The sequence below is a fragment of the Elaeis guineensis genome, chromosome 5 (assembly GCF_000442705.2).
Source record: "Elaeis guineensis isolate ETL-2024a chromosome 5, EG11, whole genome shotgun sequence".
Lineage (NCBI taxonomy): Eukaryota > Viridiplantae > Streptophyta > Magnoliopsida > Arecales > Arecaceae > Elaeis > Elaeis guineensis.
The window spans coordinates 46,683,415-46,703,715 of NC_025997.2; positions in this window are offsets into that span (position 1 = coordinate 46,683,415).

Below are 20,301 nucleotides of genomic sequence, written 5' to 3' on the forward strand. Positions count from 1 at the left end.
CACACGAGCCCACGAATCTCGATCAGAAGTCCTACTTCAGGAAATCAGCACAGTATGCTAGTACTGCGCTGATCCTTTTTTGATGGTTAATCAGGTGCCTCCTTCTTCTTGATTTGGACTCTTCCAAAGATGGAAAGTAAAAGGAGGAGTTTCAGATCTGAGACGCTCTCAGAAAACTCAAGATGGAGGGAGGAAAGATATGAAAACAATAAACCCTAGAAGAAGACCCTCTTCTTCTTCACGTTTTTCTCTCTAGACACCCTAACTTGCATCTTTTATATCTCCACGATCCAAAGGTCTTTCTTTCTAATTTTTGGATGGCACAAAGGTCTCTCAAATATCTATTTTCTCCTAAAATTTCATGAAGAAACTTATTTTATATAGAGAGATATGATAGAGTCCTTGTCTAGGTCAAATACCTAGTCAAGGCTTATCCAAACATGGCAAGTTAAGGGGCGCCCAACTCTTGAGCACCTCCTCCATATTTTCATGCATAGATCACTAGTAAAGAGTTCACAATGTGTACCCTAAAAGTCATGAAAATTCTAAAAAAAATTTGGATAAATTTGGTGCAAAATTGAAAGAGTTTTGGATTTCTAAAACTCTATCTCATAGAATTCGAAATCCAAACTTATTCCTTTTTGATTTGATCCAAACCACCTTCCATGTAAGAAACCTTTTGTGAACGTGGGTTGTGAACGTGGGAGAGACCTGGGAGAGGACTTTTGTCACACAAAATAAGTGAAGATTGGCATTGAATAAGAGAGAGGGCGTGGGGAAGGCTTATGTGGCGCAAGGTGGAATCCTAGTCTTACTAGGATTCTATCTCATGACTTGTTTTAATTTGGTTTCTCAAACCAAATCAAACCAAAATTAGATCAACCTAATTAAAATAGGTCTTAACCCAATTAAAAACTTAATTTAATCAGATTAAATTAGATTTAAATCTAATTTAATTTTCTAATCAAATTAGAAATTAGATTGACCCAAGTCCTAGTTGAACTAGGACTAGTTTTTCCTTGCACTTGGCTTATCCAATAAACCAATTGGACTTGATCCAATCAAGTCCAAAATAAATCTAATTAAATTATATTTAATTAGACTTAATCTCATCCCATTGACTTAATCAAATTAAGCCAATTAGCAATCGAATTGCTAATCGATCCTCCTGCAATACTTGCACTGGGTTAGATGTCAATCGTATTGATCATTTAATCCTAGAACGATTCTTAATCATTGATCAACCATCCGATCAGATCATGAACTCTAATGTGTGTGACCTCATAGGTCCAAACCTAAGTTGGTAGCACAGGAACAAATTTTTGTTCCAATCGAAGTGACCATCTAGCAATGGTACCCGACGACCGGATAGGTCGAATGTGTAGAACAACATCCTTAGAACCCATGCGGATATAGTTTTCATATAATTCATCCCCTTGACCAAAATGATCATAGGACACCCCAGAGTTCAACTGTCAACTCTGATCAGGTTGTCCACATTGTATTTCAAAATATCAAATCCATCTGATGGATTACCCTGGCCAAGGTTTTGCTAAATTGAAATACAGCGACTCATTCTTCTCCAACTCTTGGAGTGGTCAATCCCATCTCGATCACACTCTGACTTCGCAAGTACTTGACTGTGCCCAGAAGCCTTCCGTCCCTGAATTAAAAATTCAGTTAGTCCAGTACCAAAGCACAGTGAGTTGCTTGCAAGTCACTGAGGCGATCTCAAGTCTAAGGGACACTTATACCTATATCCCATCAGAGACATTCTCGATAGCAGAATACTCTGAAGTTGGTCACGTTCAATGATGATGTACCCTTACATCTCACCTGTATGCCATACCAGTGTCTCCACACTCCTTGGTTAAGAGGATAACCAACCCATATGGCCTACAGCGACCTATGCTCGATAGAAGCTGTCGTCCTTATTAACAGCTTATCATTTGGTCGTGAACAGTTTTAAGGACTAATCGATAAATTCTCTCTTTATCAAACTTAAATAATCCTAAGGACTTCATCATAACAACGGAGTTTATTAGAAGATGAAAGCTTATGATGAAGATGCCAAATATATTTTATTTATTAACAAATCAATTACAATACTTGGTTGCTCAACAGTCAACAGCTTGACGATTGGCTTTTTGGGACACATTTCCCAACAACTCCCACTTGTCCTAAAGCCACTCGACACAGTATCTAATACCCATCTTCGACTTGTGGTTGTTGAAGTTCTTTATCGCCAGGGCTTTAGTGAAGGGGTCGGCTAGGTTCTCCTTTCCGTCAATCTTCTGAAGGTCGACGTCACCTCGATCCACGATCTCTCGGACCAGGTGGAAGCGGTGCAAGATATGCTTCGTCCGTTGATGTGCTTTGGATTCCTTCGCCTGAGCTATGGCACCAGTGCTGTCGCAGTAGAGCAGGACCGGACCATCGAGGGAGGGTGCAACTTCAAGCTCAGTGATGGATTTCCTCAGTCACACAGCTTCCTTTGCGGCATTCGATGCTGTGATGTACTCCACTTCACAAACAGAGTCTGCCATAGTATGCTGCTTGAAACTCTTCCAGCAGATGGCTCCACCATTCAGAGTAAAGATATAACCCGATACGCTCCTGCTGTCATCATGGTCAGATTGAAAGCTGGAGTCTGTGAACCCCACAAGTTTCAGATCTGACTCGCCATAAACCAACCATTGGTCCTTAGTATTTCTCAAATACTTAAGGATGGCTTTAACCACTTTCCAGTGATTTTCTTCAGGATCAGATTGGTATCTACTCACTACTCCTAGTGAGTATGCCACATCTGATCTTGTACATGTCATCACGTACATGATAGATCCCACAGCTGAAGCATATGGGACTCTACTCATACGCTCTCTCTCTTCAGGAGTTGTCGGACAATCCTTCTTAGAGAGAAAAATTTCATGGCCTATCAGTAGATAGTCCTTCTTGAAATTCTCCATGCTGAACCTCTTCAGCACAGTGTCTATGTACATGGACTGGGATAACCCAAGCATCCTTTTAGATCTATCCCTATAGATCTTCATCCCTAGGATGTAGGATGCTTCACCCAAGTCCTTCATGGAGAACTGTGATGACAACCAAACTTTTATTCCCTGTAGTGCGGGGATGTCATTCCCGATTAAGAGAATGTCATCCACGTACAAAACAAGGAATACCACAACTGGACCATTTGCCCATTTATAGATGCAGGGCTCTTCTCCATTCTTAATGAAGCCATACGTTTTGATCACCTTATCAAAATGCATGTTCCAACTCCGAGAAGCTTGCTTCAGTCCATAAATGGATCTCTGAAGCTTACACACCTTGGACTCATCTGTGGATGTAAACCCCTTAGGTTGTATCATATACACCTCTTCAGTCAGCTCTCCATTCAGGAAAGCTGTCTTTACATCCATTTGCCAGATCTCATAATCCAGATGGGCAGCTATTGCAAGCATTATCCGAATGGATTTGAGCATTGCCACAGGGGAAAATGTCTCGTCATAGTCAATACCATAACATTGACGATACCCCTTGGCGACCAGACGGGCTTTATAGGTCTCCACCTTTCCGTCTGCGCCCCTCTTCCTTTTGAAGACCCATTTACACCCAATGGATTTAACCCCTTCAGGTGGGTCAACTAATGTCCATACATCGTTGACCTTCATGGACTCCATTTCGGATTTCATGGCTTCAAGCCATTTCTCGGAATCAAGTCTCTGCATTACATCCATATAGGTGATCGGATCCTCATTATTCTCATCAAGTTCGATGGGATCACCGTTTCGGACCAAGAAACCGTAGTATCTGTCCAGCTGACATGGTACTCTACCGAATCGCCTTAATGGTGCAGGTATATTGGGCTCCGGATCTGATCTAATCATATCCGACTCAGGTTCAGCTATTGGTGTCGGTCCTTCTACCTGTTGAACTTCATCAAGTTCAACCTTAGAGGCAACGGTTCCTTCACCAAGGAACTCCTTTTCTAAAAAGATTGCCTTAAGGCTGACGAACACCTTTTGTTCATCAGCATGGTAGAAAAAATATCCTTTTGTCTCTTTGGGGTACCCTATGAATGAGCATTTGTCAGACCTAGGTCCAAATTTGTCTGTGACTAATCGTTTGACATAGGTCGGGCAGCCCCAGACCCTAAGGTGTGAAAGTGCTGGCTTACGTCCCATCCATATCTCATATGGAGTCTTAATTACAGACTTACTTGGAACCCTATTTAACAGATAACTGGCCGATTCGAGTGCATATCCCCAGAAGGATATCGACAAGCTAGCAAAACCCATCATGGATCGGACCATGTCTAACAAAGTTCGATTCCTCCTTTCAGACACACCATTATGCTGTGGTGTTCTTGGAGGAGTCCATTAGGAGAGAATCCCATTCTCTCTTAGATATGTGAGAAATTCACTAGAAAGGTATTCTCCTCCTCGATCAGATCGAAGAGTTTTAATACTCTTCCCAGTTTATTTTTCTACTTCACTTCGAAATCATTTGAACATTTCAAATGAATCTGACTTATGTTTCATCAGATAGACATATCCATATCGGGATAGGTCATCCGTGAAAGTTATGAAGTAGAAATATCCATCTCTAGCACTGGTGCTCATGGGCCCGCATACATTAGTATGTACTAGGCCCAAGAGCTCAGTAGCTATCTCACCTTTTTCAGTAAAAGATGACTTGGTCATTTTACCAAGAAGACAAGACTCACAGGTTGGAAGTGATTCACAATCACTGACTTCGAAGATTCCCTCTTGAGTCAACTTGTTTATTCTGTTCTTATTTATATGACCTAGCCTACAGTGCCATAAGTAGATATCTGACACACTATCTAATCTAGGGTGCTTGCCAGTTGAATAGACTCTTATCAGGCTTGATCTTTTTGGTCTGACTCTGCACTGATGTCCTAGCCTGAACTTGCACCTTCTTCACTTTCTTCTTCTTGTTCTTCTTCCCTTTCTTAAAGGGTCAAGAACCAGAAGACGAACCTCCCACTAAGTTCACCGACTCCTTATGGAGTTGGTGATCTTTCTCAAAGTTCTGAAGCAACCCCAATAATCCGTGGTAGTTTACTTCAGGCTTTGTCATTCTATAATGAGTGAGGAATGGAAGATAAGACTTGGGCAGCGAGTTCAGTATTGCATCTTTCCCAAGCTGCTCATGCAAAGGAAAGCCGAGCTTGCTCAATCGTTCCATCAGCTCGATCATGTACAATACATGATCAGTAATAGAGGCACCATCCCGCATTTTGGTGTTGAAGATGGCACAACTAGTCTTGTGCCTCTCTACATCATCGGGTGTGCCAAAGGCATCCTCCAACACTTGAAGCATGTCCTTTGACTGAGCCATCTCGAATCTGCGACTGAACTCGTCGCTCATAGCAGCCAGCATGATACAGCACACCGTGGTCTGATCACTGAGCCACTTCTGGTAAGTGTCTCTGACTGTTCTACGTGCATTGACAGCTGGCTCCTCAGGTGCAGGATCCATTATCACATATAGGATCCGTTCATGCTCCAGGACTATCTTCAACTTTCGGTACCAGCTATCGAAGTTGGGTCCCACCAACTTATCATTGTCCAACAATGATCAGAGCGATAGGAAAGTGGCCATATTTACATAAAGGAGAACCATAACCTAATTAGTAATTGATTCATTAAACCTAAGGATTTGGACTTTAATCAAAAGGTTTCTCCCACTATTTTATTCGAATTGGTGGCCTCTACCTCCAAGTCGAGAAATTACCCTAATTTCTTAGCGGGTACTAGAATCTACTTAGACTGCACACAAGCCCAACTTTGGTTGGTCAACCCATGTACATCTAAGGGTAGGTTCATAACCAATTGTTTCTCTAAATAATTTCTAGTAATTTTAATTTTTGCCCTAGAAACCTAATCAGTAGGCTTTGGCCTCCACTGTAAGGATCCGGTTAGGTCCAACCATTAACATGATCATACTTGGTGTATCTAACCAACGAATGATTAAGCCCAACTTTGGTTGGCTCACCTAACCACCATTAGAGAGATACTTTCAAGTCGTCATATGATGAGTGATAATTCCATTAGTCAACAAGCACCAGGCCTTTGGGTCTGCAATGATTATTGAGTTAATGGACTCATTATCAAACACCTTAATGGGAGGCTATGACTCAGTTATCTCCATAACTTTGTCATTTTAAGAACCTAATAATTTTAGAGGATTTAAATAATATAGAGGATGAGGTCAGATGAACCAGCTTATCATGATCCTCCCACTGGCTTCACCAAGTCAGTTTAAGGGAGACCATTAAAAGGGCTGGTCTAGGAGCACCTAAATCAGTCACACTGATTTACCTAGCTGACATGGGTCAGCTCGAATAGTTAAGTGATCCGATCAAGATATAATTTCACCAAGAGGCCAGGTAAGTTCGATTAGTGGGAGGGTCGGCCAAAGCTTACCTTAGACACCATCAGAAATGGTCAGGTAAGTGGGCTCCCAATTAAAAACCACCGGTCTGGTTTACCTTAGACACCAACTGGTTTAATTAGTTTCGATTTGATCAACCTAACAGTTCGTGCTAGACTGCTTAGCCAAGAATCAAGTCCATTTGGTTCTCGTTAAAGATATGGACTTGACCAACTACAACTATTGTAATTGATCTAGAGAATCTTTGACCTAATCTAAGACAACAATTGATTAGATTTAGTCAATTCTCTAATTAAGTCCATCTTTAATCTAACCATAGGTCTAACCCAATTAATGGACCTAATTCCTACTAACCCATTAACCCAATGTGTTATGATTTGTGTCTTAGGTTCTTCAATTCACAATCCTAGAACCTAATCAAACAACTTCTTAATTCTTAATTAAGTTTTGGGCTGAGGGTTGGGTTTGGCTTTTCAAAAAATAATTTTCATATTTGTAAAATAATTTTACAATATGATTCTACCAACCATATTGTATGTTTGATTCATAATCAAGATACAAGTGAAATAAACATGAAACTACTTTAGATCTAATCTAAACAGGTTCATGTAATTGAAACAATTTCAACTTTAAACAATTTCTTTGCATAAAAATTATTAACAAAGAGATTTTATTTCAGATTTAAACATCTTTTGAATCTAATAAATCATAAATTTAATCTAAATCATATCTAATAAATTTATGATTAAAGATAGATCTACACAAACTAGGACAACCTTTGCACTGTAAGGGGTAAACCTTACAGCAGGACAACCTTGCAGTTTGTGATTGATCTAAAATTTTAATTTTAGATTTAATAATCAGATTATAAATTAGATCTAATCTAAAAAATAATCTAAGCATGTATAAATAATCATATAATAAAGAACCTAGGCTCTGATACCAATTGAAGGAACCAGATCTAGGATTTCAGGGTTAGATCTTGAAACTTTTTCAAGATCATACAGCGGAAGACTAAAATAAATCAAAATTTATTTTTTAAAATTAGAGAATTCCTAGATCTAAGATCCTATTACATGATTATTACATAATATTAAATCAAAAATTAAAATATATAAATATAGCATGAACTACATGTTGATCATATCAACATGTTTCTATACCACATCTAATGTATGTATTAAACAATAGATCAGATCTATTACCTTGCAAGTTAGACGCTCTAACCTCGCTGATCTGGGCTTAAGGATAATGTTGTAATCCGTACATGCATCCGACCTCTAGGAGTCATCCACACGAGCCCACGAATCTCGATCAGAAGTCCTATTTCAGGAAATCAGCACAGTATGCTAGTACTGCGCTGATCCTTCTTTGATGGTTGATCAGGTGCCTCCTTCTTCTTGATTTGGACTCTTCCAAAGATGGAAAGTAAAAGGAGGAGTTTCAGATCTGAGACGCTCTCAGGAAACTCAAGATGGAGGGAGGAAAGATATGAAAACAAAAAAACCCTAGAAGAAGACCCTCTTCTTCTTCACGTTTTTCTCTCTAGACACCCTAACTTGCATCTTTTATATCTCCACGACCCAAAGGTCTTTCTCTCTAATTTTTGGATGGAACAAAGGTCTCTCAAATTTCTATCTTCTCCTAAAATTTTATAAAGAAACTCATTTTATACAGAGAGATATAAAGAGTCCTTGGATAGGTCAAATACCTAGTCAAGGCTTATCCAAATATGGCAAGTTAAGGGGCGCCCAACTCTTGAGCACCTCCTCCATATTTTTATGAATAGATCATCAGCAAAGGGTACACAATGTGTACCCTAAAATCTATAAAAATTCTAAAAAAAATTTGGATAAATTCGGTGCAAAATTGAAAGAGTTTTGGATTTCTAAAACTCTATCTCATAGAATTCGAAATCCAAACTTATTCCTTTTTGATTTGATCCAAACCACCTTCCATGTAAGAAAGAAGAGAGGAAACCTTTTGTGAACGTGGGAGAGGGCTTTTGTCATACAAAATAAGTGGAGATTGGCATTGAATAAGAGAGAGGGCGTGGGGAAGGCTTATGTGGCGCAAGGTGGAATCCTAGTCTTACTAGGATTCTATCTCATGACTTGTTTTAATTTGATTTCTTAAACCAAATCAAACCAAAATTAGATCAACCTAATTAAAATAGGTCTTAACCTAATTAAAAACTTAATTTAATCAGATTAAATTAGATTTAAATCTGATTTAATTTTCTAATCAAATTAAAAATTAGATTGACCCAAGTCCTAGTTGAACTAGGACTAGTTTTTCCTTGCACTTGGCTTATCCAATAAACCAATTGGACTTGATCCAATCAAGCCCAAAATAAATCTAATTAAATTGTATTTAATTAGACTTAATCTCAGCCCATTGGCTTAATCAAATTAAGCCAATTAGCAATCGAATTGCTAATCGATCCTCCTGCAATACTTGCACTGGGTTAAATGTCAATCGTATTGATCATTTAACCCTAGAATGATTCTTAATCGTTGATCAACCATCCGATTGGATCATGAACTCTAATGTGTGTAACCTCATAGGTCCGAACCTAAGTCGGTAGCACAGGAATAAATTTTTGTACCAATCGAAGTGACCATCTAGCAATGGTACCCGACGACTGGATAGGTCGAATGTGTAGAACAACATCCTTAGAACCCATGCGGATATAGTTTTCATATAATTCATCCTCTTGACCAAAATGATCATAGGACACTCCAGAGTTCAACTGTCAACTCTGATCAGGTTGTCCACATTGTATTTCAAAATATCAAATCCATCTGATGGATTATCCTGGCCAAGATTTTGCTAAATTGAAATACAACGACTCATTCTTCTCCAACTCTTGGAGTGGTCAATCCCATCTCGATCACACTCTGACTTCGTAAGTACTTGACTGTGTCCAGAAGCCTTCCGTCTCTGAATTAAAAATTCAGTTAGTCCAGTACCAAAGCACAGTGAGTTGCTTGCAAGTCACTGAGGCGATCTCAAGTCTAAGGGACACTTATGTCTATATCCCATCAGAGACATTCTCGATAGCAGAATACTCTGGAGTTGGTCACGTTCAATGATGATGTACGCTTACATCTCACCTGTATGCCATACCAGTGTCTCCACACTTCTTGGTTAAGAGGACAACCAACCCATATGGCCTACAGCGACCTATGCTCGATAGAAGCTGTCGTCCTTATTAACAGCTTATCATTTGGTCGTGAACAGTTTTAAGGACTAATCGATAAATCTTCTTTTTATCAAACTTAAATAGTCCTAAGGACTTCATCATAACAACGGAGTTCATTAGAAGATGAAAGCTTATGATGAAGATGCCAAATATATTTTATTTATTAACAAATCAATTACAATACTTGGTTGCTCAACCGTCAACAGCTTGACGATTGGCTTTTTGGGACACATTTCCCAACAGTGCATGCATGATCTAGATTAAAAGATGTTTTAATCTTCAATTTTGTTATATTGTTTAATTTTTTTTTTAAAAAATACACATGCATGTGCACCATAGAAAATCCAACACGTTGATTGTAGGATTGTGCTATCATGGCCATAGCCACTGCCCCAACCATGAGCCCTCCTCTGTTCTGGGGAAAAGGGGAGCATGAGTCCTCTATTTTGCCTAGAAACCAAGAAGGAAAAAGAAAAAGAAAGAAAGAAAAGGAAGAAGAAAAAATGGGCTTCTCTCTCCTCTCATCTTCCACTTTTGCTCTCTCATTTTTCTCTCTACATAGTTTTTCTTTCTCTTTTATGATTTTCTGGAGCTTAGATAAATGTCTTCTTTCAATAATTTTGATCGACTGTGGTGATGTCTTGACTCATGGTTGTCGAGCATTATAGCATTCTCCACCTTGGCCCTTTTGAGATACTATAATATTTGGTTGCCCTTGATTACTATTGAACCATCTATTCTCTAGCCTAAACTTTGATTAGATGAAGTTATATTGATCGAAAAAACTCAAGCCATTGGGCATTACACTTTGATTAGATGAAGTTATATTGATCGAAAAAACTCAAGCCATTGGGCATTACTGCTCTGGATGACTCTATTCCATCCTTTTAGTTTTTCTTTATTTATCTTTATCTTTTTCTTTATTTGATCTATGAAACTAGTGGGGGGTCCCAAGCCTTCTTGCTTTGGATCCAATATGATCTCAATAGAGGGGCCTTGAATCACTTGATTGGGTAAGTAGCATGCAAATATCATCTTGGACCTTGTTAAACACTACTAGATTTTATCCTCATCAATTGTTATTGATCTATCTATGCCCTATGCTAATTCTTGATCTATAATTTCATCAATTGGATTTTCTATAGTGCAAATTGGAGAGAATTCTTAGTAGACTCATCAATATAGAACTGCTAAATCGATCATCAATTATAGAAATTCCATTGGAGGTGACATCAGGATGGGTTTCCTTCATCTATTATGGCCCACCAAATGTCGATGATAGGTTCTCTTCCCTTCATCAAATTCTTGTAGAAGGTGAAATTTGGATGACAATCATAAGGAGCTCATAAGAAAGATGCTAAAGGATTATATTCTGATGTAAGACCGAATCTGATGTCAGTAAATAATGGATAAACAAAAATTTGAAATGGCACACATATCACCATTGAATTAGTTACCATTAGTTTAAATTCATTAACCATGCTTTTCAGTTGGAGAGTGGAGTCATCCTTATACTTTATGCCTTAAAGGATTAAATAAAAGTGTTGCTGCAAGGCTTCGAGCAAAGATGATGAGGTCAGTCATGGATCGAGCTAGAGTACTATAGAGAATCAAGGTGGTGAAGTGTCCCGAAGATCCTAAAAAAAAGAAGTCCTAAAACTAGTAGGGGATCCTTTGGTTTAGGACTCTTTGATATTTAAGTCAGCTGGAGCTTGAGAATAGATAGTGAAAAAAGGATAGATGGAAAGCAAGGAGAATAAGAACTTAGATTCCCTTCAGTAGGGGAACCAAAGAGAGCTCAGCAGAGTTTCAATTCTCGAAGTCCAATTATGGCTTACTTTTGGAGAGTCCTCTTTATCTCTTTATATAAAGAAGTTTGTTAGGTCGTTAGTAGCCATCTAATTTGGAGGATCTTGTTTGTTAGATGGTTATGGATAACCATCTAATTTGTTAGGAGTTTGTTATAACCAAATAGCCAGTTGTGAAGAGGTTATCCCACGTGGAGAATAGTTGTAACATAGTGGAGAGTAGCTGGCTTGTAGTGCATCCAATCTTGAGAGAGAGATCGGTGCAAAATCGATGTCTCCTTAAAATGAGTTGACTGGTAGATTGGTAGACATAGCGTCAGGTCGATAACCTTCCAACTTGGTTTAGAGTAGTGCTAGTAGTCTCGAACAATTAACTGATGTGGTATGGTGTTTCACCTATAGATCGATAAAATATTGACCTCTTCTAATGCTGCCATATGGCTAGAGGTTGGTTTGATGCACCAGCATATTGCCCCCCACTTTTCAAATGCAAAGTGGCATTTGTCACATTGGGTGTGGGAAGTAGATCAAGCAACAATATCTGACCTCTGTTGCTAGAAATAAATGCATTGTATAGCAGTGTCAGCAGTATAAATTTTTGAATCATATGAAGCAACATGTCATTTTTCAAAAATGACTCATTGGAACCCTCGGTAATTATTAGAGCTCAAAAAATAGGATGGTCATTATTACCCACAAGGTAGCACTCGAAATAATTAAATGCTTGCCCGCTACTTGTCAACATACTATTGGCTATCGTAGTTATCACACAGATCAAGCTTGTGTGGCTTAATCTGAGAGAGGTGCACGGAACAATTTTTCTTCAAAGTTGGGAGATCATTGCCAAATGTCATTGATCTATTGATGGCTGAAGTTAATCTGGGCCATTTGCTACTTTTATAAATAGACCAGATCATTGCCTCGCTAGTTACTTTACCACTTTACTATCTGGAAGCACTGTTGGATTGCCTCCAGAGAGCTCTTTTTCCCTTGCAATCACTAGTGCCATTGAAATCGGAGAAGAGAACTTTATTAGGATCACTAGAACCAGAGAAGACAACCTTCAGTACCAGCAAAACTAGAGAAGAAAGTCTTCATTCCCACTTCTTAAGTAGGTTTCCAGTCCCTCTTCCCCTTTTTCCTTTATATCTTCAGGGTGTTTTCTCTTGCTTTTGCTCATTTTTTCTTTTTTTTCTTTCTTTATTGCTCCATTTTATCCTTCTTTGCTATAAAAAATGTCTTCTGATGGTAGTAAGATACGGGTAAAAAGGAGTCGGGATGATCGAGTACCTCGATCAACCCAACTTCAAATTGAGTTTGAGGTGACAACTTCACCTTGGACAACCATCAAGGTTGGCACCTCAGGTTGGGATGATCCAAAATCTTCAATTCAAAAATTTTTGGATTACTTTGATCCTTATGCCGAGCAATTTGTTATAACAGAATTTGACCTTTGTGAACTTAGAGAAAAATATCAAATCCTTGAAGATTTTTAGTTGATAGTTCCAAATTGGGATGGTTGGGTTACTGAACCTCTCGAGCAGAGTGTTGCATTTTATGATGAGGCACTCAGTTCTAGACTTTGATTTTCTCTTCATCCCTTCATTAGCAATATCTTAGAATTTTATGGGCTTCATTCAACTCAAATAACTCCAAATGCTATTAGAATGATCATAGTGTTCATCATTCTTTGTAACTTTGCCGATGTAGAACTTAGGATTTCCTTCTTCAGGGTGTTGTTCGTTCTGAAGAAACATCCTTATGAAAAAGATTGGTGATACTTTTCACCTTAGTCAAAATGTAAATTTGGTCCAAGCCTTCCATCTCTATCAATGACTGGAAAAATTATGTCTTTTTTGTTTCTTTTAGTATACCTTGGGGATTCAATTGTAGCTAGCGTAAGCTTGAGCTCAAATAGAACTCCAATAGTGAAGTCCTTTTTAAGGATAAGGAGACTTTTATAGAGCTACTAGATATAGAGGTATCCAAGCTTAGTCAATTGGTAAATGACCAGTCCTTGTATGATGTTGGCATCAGCCAAATCTCTCCTCAGAGAAAGTCCGATGTCATATTCCTCTTTTTCTTTTTTCTTTTCTTCTTCTCTCTTTTTTTTGACTAAAATTTTATTAAAAAATATATCCCAAAAGTCAATCATCAATCTATTGACGATTGAGCAATCTTGTATTGTAATTGATTTGTTAATAAATAAAATATATTTTTGGTATTTTCATCACAAGTTTTCATCTTCTAATGAACTCCATTGTTGTGATAAAGTTCTTAGGACTATTTAGGTTTAATAAAGAGAAGATTTATCGATTAGTCCTTAAAATTGTTCACGACCAAATAATAGGCTGTTAATAAGGATGCCAGTTTCTATCGAGCATAGGTCGCTGTAGGCCATATTGGTTGGTTGTCCTCTTAATCAAAGAGTGTGGAGATACTGGTATGGCATATAGGTAAAATATAAGGGTACATCATCATTGAACGTGACCAACTCCAGAGCATTCTGCTGTCGAGAATGTCTCTGATGGGATATAGGTATAAGTGTCCCTTAGACCTGAGATCGCCTCAATGACTTGCAAGCGACTCACTGTACTTTGGTACTGGACTAACTGAATTTCTAATTCAGTAACGGAAGGCTTCTGGACATAGTCAAGTACTTACAAAATTGGAGTGTGATCAAGATGGGATTGACCACTCCAAGAGTTGGAGAAGAATGAGTCACTGTATTTCAATTTAGCAAAATCTTGACCAAGGTAATCCATCAGATGGATTTGATATTTTGAAATACAATGTGGACAACCTGATCAGAGTTGACAGTTGAACTTTGAGGTATCCTATGAGCATTTTGGTCAAGGGGATGAATTATATAGAAACTATATCCGTATGGATTCTAAGGATGTTATTCTACACATTCGACCTATCCAATCGTCGGGTACCATTGTTAGATGATCACTTCGATTGGTATAAAAATTTATTTTTATGCTACCGACTTAGATTCAGATCTATGAGGTCACATACAGTAGAGTTCATGATCTGATCAGATGGTTGATCAATGATTAAGAATCGTTTTAAGGTTAAACGATCAATATGATTGACATTTAACCTAGTGCAAGTATTACAGGAGGATCGATTAGTAATTTGATTACTAATTAGCTTAATTTGATTAAGTCAATGGGCTAAGATTAAATCTAATTAAATATATTTTAATTAGATTTAATTTAAACTTGATTGGATCAAGTCCAATTGATTTATTGGATAAGCCAAGTGCAAGAAAAAATTAGTCCTAGTTCAATTAGGACTTGGATCAACCTAATTTTTAATTTGATTAAAAAATTAAATTAGATTTAAATTTAATTTAATTTGATTAAATTATATTTTTAATTAGATTAAGACCTATTTTAATTAGATTAATTTGGTTTTGATTTGATTTGATTTGAGAAACCAAATTTGAACAAGTCATAGATTGAATCCTAGTAATACTAGGATTCCACCTTGCACCACCTTAGCCCCCCATGCCCACTCTCTCTTATTTTGTATGATAAAAACTTCTCTCCCAGGCCTTCATGCATCCCCAAAGCTTTTCACTCTTTCTCTCTTACATGGAATATGGTTGTGCACCAAGTCAAAGTAGGAATTAGTTTGGATTTCAAATTCTATGAGATATAATTTTAGGAAACCAAAACTCTTTCCTTATGGCACTGATTTTATCCAAATTATTTTTAAAATTTTTATGAATTTTATAGAATATATTGTGCATCCTTTTCTGGTGGTCCATGGTAGAAAAGGAAGGATGGGGCACCCAAGAGTTGGGCACCACTTGTCTTGCCCTGTTTGGATTTTCCTTGACTAGGTATTTGACCTAGACAAGGATTCTTTATATCTCTTTATTTAAGATGAATTTATTCTTAAAATTTTTGTAGATTATAGAAAATTGAGATACCTTTTAGGTGTGTAAAAATCAAGGAGAAAGAGTATTGGGGCGTGGAGATATAATAGATACAAAACTATGTGTCTAGGTGAGAGCAAAGAGAAGAAGAAGAGGGTCTTCTTCTAGGGTTGCTGAGTTCACCTCTTTTCTTCCTCCATCTATGAGTTTTCTGAGAGTGTCTCATATATAAAACTCCTTCTCCTACTTCTCATCTTTGAAAAAGTTCAAATTAAAAAGAAGGAGGTATCTGATCGACCATCGAAGAAGGATCAGCATAGTACTAGCATACTGTACTGATTTTCTGGATCAAGACTTCTGATCATGATTCGTCGGCTCGTGTGGATGACTCCTAGAGGCTGGATGCATGAATGGCTTGCAACATCATCCTCAAGTCCGGATTAGCAAAGTTAGAACATCTAACTTGAAAGGTAATAGATCTGATCTATTATATTTTACATACATTAGATGTAGTATAGAAACATGTTGATATGATTAATATGTAGTTCTTGCTCTTTGTATTTTAATTTCTGATTTAATGTCATATAATAATTATATAATAGAATCTTAGATCTAAAGATTTTCTGATTTTATAAGATAAATTTTGATTTATTTTAGTCTTTCGCTGTCTGATCTTGAAAAAATTTCAAGATCTAACCCTGAAATTCTAGATCTGATTCCTTCAATTGGTGTCAGAGCAAGGTTGTTTATTACATGATTATTTATATATGCTTAGATTATTTCTTATATTAAATTTAATTTATAATCTGATTGTTAAATCTGAAATTAAAATTTTTAGATCAATCACAAACTATAGGTTATCCTGCTGTAAGGTTTACCCCTTACAATGCAAAGATTGTCCTAGTTCATGTAGATCTATCTTTAATCATAAATTTGTTAGATATGATCTAGATTAAATTTATGATTTATTAAATTTAAAAAATATTTAAGTTTAAAATAAAATCTCTTTGTTAATAATTTCCATGCAAAGAACCATCATATATTTATCTGAAAAATTTACGCAGTTTAAAGTTGAAATTGTTTCAATTACATGAACTTGTTTAGATTAGATCTAAAGTAGTTTCATGCTTATTTCACTTGCATTTTGATTACGAATCAAACATACAACTTAGTTGGTAAGAACTATATTGTAAAAAAATTTTATAAATATGAAAATTATTTTTGAAAAGCCAAACCCCAACCTTCAGCTCAAAACTTAATTGAGAATTAAGAAGTTGTTTGATTAGGTTCTAGGATCGTGAATTGAAGAACCTAAAATACAAACCATAACACATTGGGTTAATGGGTTAGTAGGAATTAGGTCTATTAATTGGGTTAGATTTAAGGTTAGATTAAAGATGGACTTAATTAGAGAATTGATTAAATCTAATCAATTGTTGTCTTAGATTAGGTCAAAGATTCTCTAGATCAATTACAATAGTTGTAGTTGGTCAAGTCCATGTCTTTAACGAGAACCAAATGGACTTGATTCTTGGCTAAGCGATCTAGCACGAACTGTTAGGTTGATCTAATGGAAACTAATTAAACCAGTTGGTGTCTAAGGTAAATCAGATCGGTGGTTTTTAATTGGCAGCCTGCTTACTTGGCCATTTCTGATGGTGTCTAAGGCAAGCTTTGGCAGACCCTCCCATCGATCGAACTTACCTGGCCTCTTGGTGAAATTATGTTTTGATCGGATCACTTGACTATTCGAGCTGACCCATGTCAGCTAGGTAAATCAGTGTGACTGATTTAGGTGCTCCTAGACCAGCCCTTTTAATGGTCTCCCTTAAGCTGACTTGGTGAAGCTAGTGGGAGGATCATGATAAGCTGGTTCATCTGACCTCCTCCTCTAAATCAATTAAATCTTCTAAAATTATTAGATCATTAAAATAAAATAGTTATGGTGATAACTAGATCATAGCCTCCCATTAAGTGGATGATAATGGGTCCATCAGTTGGATAATCATTGGAGACCCAAAGGCCTGGTGCTTATCTGTTGATGGAATTATCATTCATAATATAATTTCTTGACTGCACTTTCTAAATGGTGGTTAGGTTTGCCAACCAAAGTTGGGCTTAATCATTCATTGGCTAGATGGGCCAAGTATGGTCATGTTAATGGTTGGACCTTGTTGCCCAGCTATGCAACCCAAGAGGGGGGGGTGAATTGGGTTTCTAAAAATTTTAAGCCCAACAGATTACTTATGAAGATCAAAACAAAGACTTTAATTCAATATTAATTACCTAAAGCAGGAATGCAAGAATATAATAAAGAAATAAAGTGAAGCGATAAAGCACACCACAAACACAAGGATTTATAGTGGTTCGGTGCTAACCTTGCACCTACATCCACTCCCCAAGATCCTACTTGGGAATTTCAATCCACTATCCTTTGTATTCAACCCGAATACAAAACGTCGGAAACTCCGACACTAGCTATCCCAAGCTAGATCACTTATTTTTCGGGTACAAGTAAACCCAAAATACTCCAATTTCAGGTTCGGATCAACCTTTCCTTGTTTTGAAAATCCTCCAAAAATAAGAACAAAAACTCACAAAGAGTTAGAAAATTTAGAGCACAGATTAATACAATAACAGCTCCTTAAATGAGCGAATATAATAATAAAAGTTTTACTTAAATGAAGAACCCCTTTTTTGGATTTTCTCAAAGTGGATGAACGCTTGAATGCTTGAGAAGAGGTTGATTGTTGATTGAAGATCTCTTGAAAGCTTTGAACGATCTCTAGATCAAGGTTGAAACAATAGGCGTGAAGAATTCTCTCCTTGAAAGATCTTGCTTTTCTCTTTCACAATCTCTCTGATATATTGTGGATCCTCTCTCTTTTTCTTTTTGAATTTTTCGTTGATCTCAGGCTTTTTCTTGCAAATTTCGGATCCTTTCTTCTGTTCTTCTCATTTTTTGATTTCACGTTTGATCCGCTATTTAATCTGCAATTTCTTCCATCATTTTAAGCATTTTGTAGCATTAGAAGCAAGAGAAAACAATTTAGGTAGATAAAGAGCCGTTAGAGGATTTTTAGGAAGCATAAATGGCAATTAAAATGGGCAAAAAAATAGCCATTGCTGATATTTCCCGTCGCAGGGGTCGACTCATGAGTCGACTCATGCTTCAGGGGTCGACTCATAAGTCGACCTCTGTTGCAAAAACCAGAGAATGCGTTTCTGGAAATTCTTGGCTCAAATTAGCAGGGGTGAACTCATGAGTCGACTCATGCCTTGTGGGTCGACTCATGGGTCGACTCACAGGTCGTGCCAAGCCAGAAAACTAGCGTGCCAAGGAGAATTTTTGCGTGCCAATCAGCTCACAGTGCCATGAGTTGACTCATGAGTCGACTCATGCACTTCAAACCTTCATAACTTCAAAAATATAAGTCCAAACACAATGAAATTTTCACCAATAGATTTCAAATCATTTGTTCTACCAAATGGTACTATCAAATCAGGATTTTAGTAAAATTACAATTTTGCTCTTGAAGAGCATAAGGACTTTTTCATTTTAAAATTATTTGTATCCCTTCAATCTGCTTTGTAATCATCAAAATCAATCTAGGAGCAACAATCTCCCCCTTTTTGATGATGACAAAATATTTGAACAAAAATATTTATGTTAATGTATTAATTTCAAAAGAATCCATTATAGGTGTATATGCTTGAAAAGAGTATGATTCTTTTGGCATGTAATATAAATGCAAAAATAGTTTGTCCTTTTTCTTAAAGATTTGAAAAGGGTATTAGTTCATTTTGAGTTTAAGATATATCAGAGCAAGAGAAGAGGAATAAATTTTGCAATGTATCAGAGCAAGAAAAATAATTTTTACAATGATATTAGAAAAGATTTTATAATGTATCGGAGCAAGAAAATTTTATAATATATCAGAGAAAATTTCACACTGTATTAGAGCAAATGTTATAATATATTAGAGAAACTTTCTCATTGTATCAGATCAAATGTTATAATTTATCAGAGAAGCCTTCACACTGTATCGGATTAAATTTTATCATGTATCAGAGCAAGTTAAAAGAAATTGTAGGGTGTATCAGAGTAAAACAAATTTCTTAAGATGTATCAAGGTGAATAAAATTTCAAAAGATGTATCAGAGCAAGTTTGAATTTTGAAATATATCAGAGCATATAAAAAAAATACTTATTTGCATTGTACTTATGATTTTGCTTTTGATGGATGGCTTTTTGTTTAAGTTCTGTCTGATACCAAATTTCGATACCAAATTTCTCAAAGTTTTGTTTAATCTTTCAATCCTTGTTTTTGTTTAATTTCTCCAATATTTATTTAATTTCTTCAATATTTGTTTTAATCTTCCAATCTTTGTTTTTGTTTAATTTCTCCCCCTTTTTCTCATAATTTAGGGTTTTGCTTTTTGTCTAATTTCAATTTTTATTTTTGTTTAATTTCTCCCCCTTTTTGACATCATCAAACATAGTTAACTCTTCCTTTTCTTTTTTTGAAATATTCTTTATTTTCTTCCTCTTTAGAGTTTTTCACAGATATTTTCTCCCCCTTAATATAGCAATTATCAACAGCAAACAACAAGAAGAAAATATATAACCAAAATATGATCATTACAAAGAGGTAGAAATATAGGTAAAAGATGATTCCATTAATATCATAATTGTTTCAACACATAGTTCTTAAAAAATAAAATTCAACCAGCTAATTGTCAATACATGGCCCCGAGGTATAGATCCTAGAACAAAATACTAACACCTAGGATCTAGTAATGATCAAGATAGGTCAATGATCAGAGTCATCAGATATAGGGTGAGGAGATGATGGATCAGAAGTGCATCCTCTACCCCGTCTGCCTCTGGCACGAGCAGGAGAACGAGATGAACTGGGTGGCTGAGAACGCTGAGATGCTAGGGCTGATACCATGAGTCTGATAGAATCAAGTAC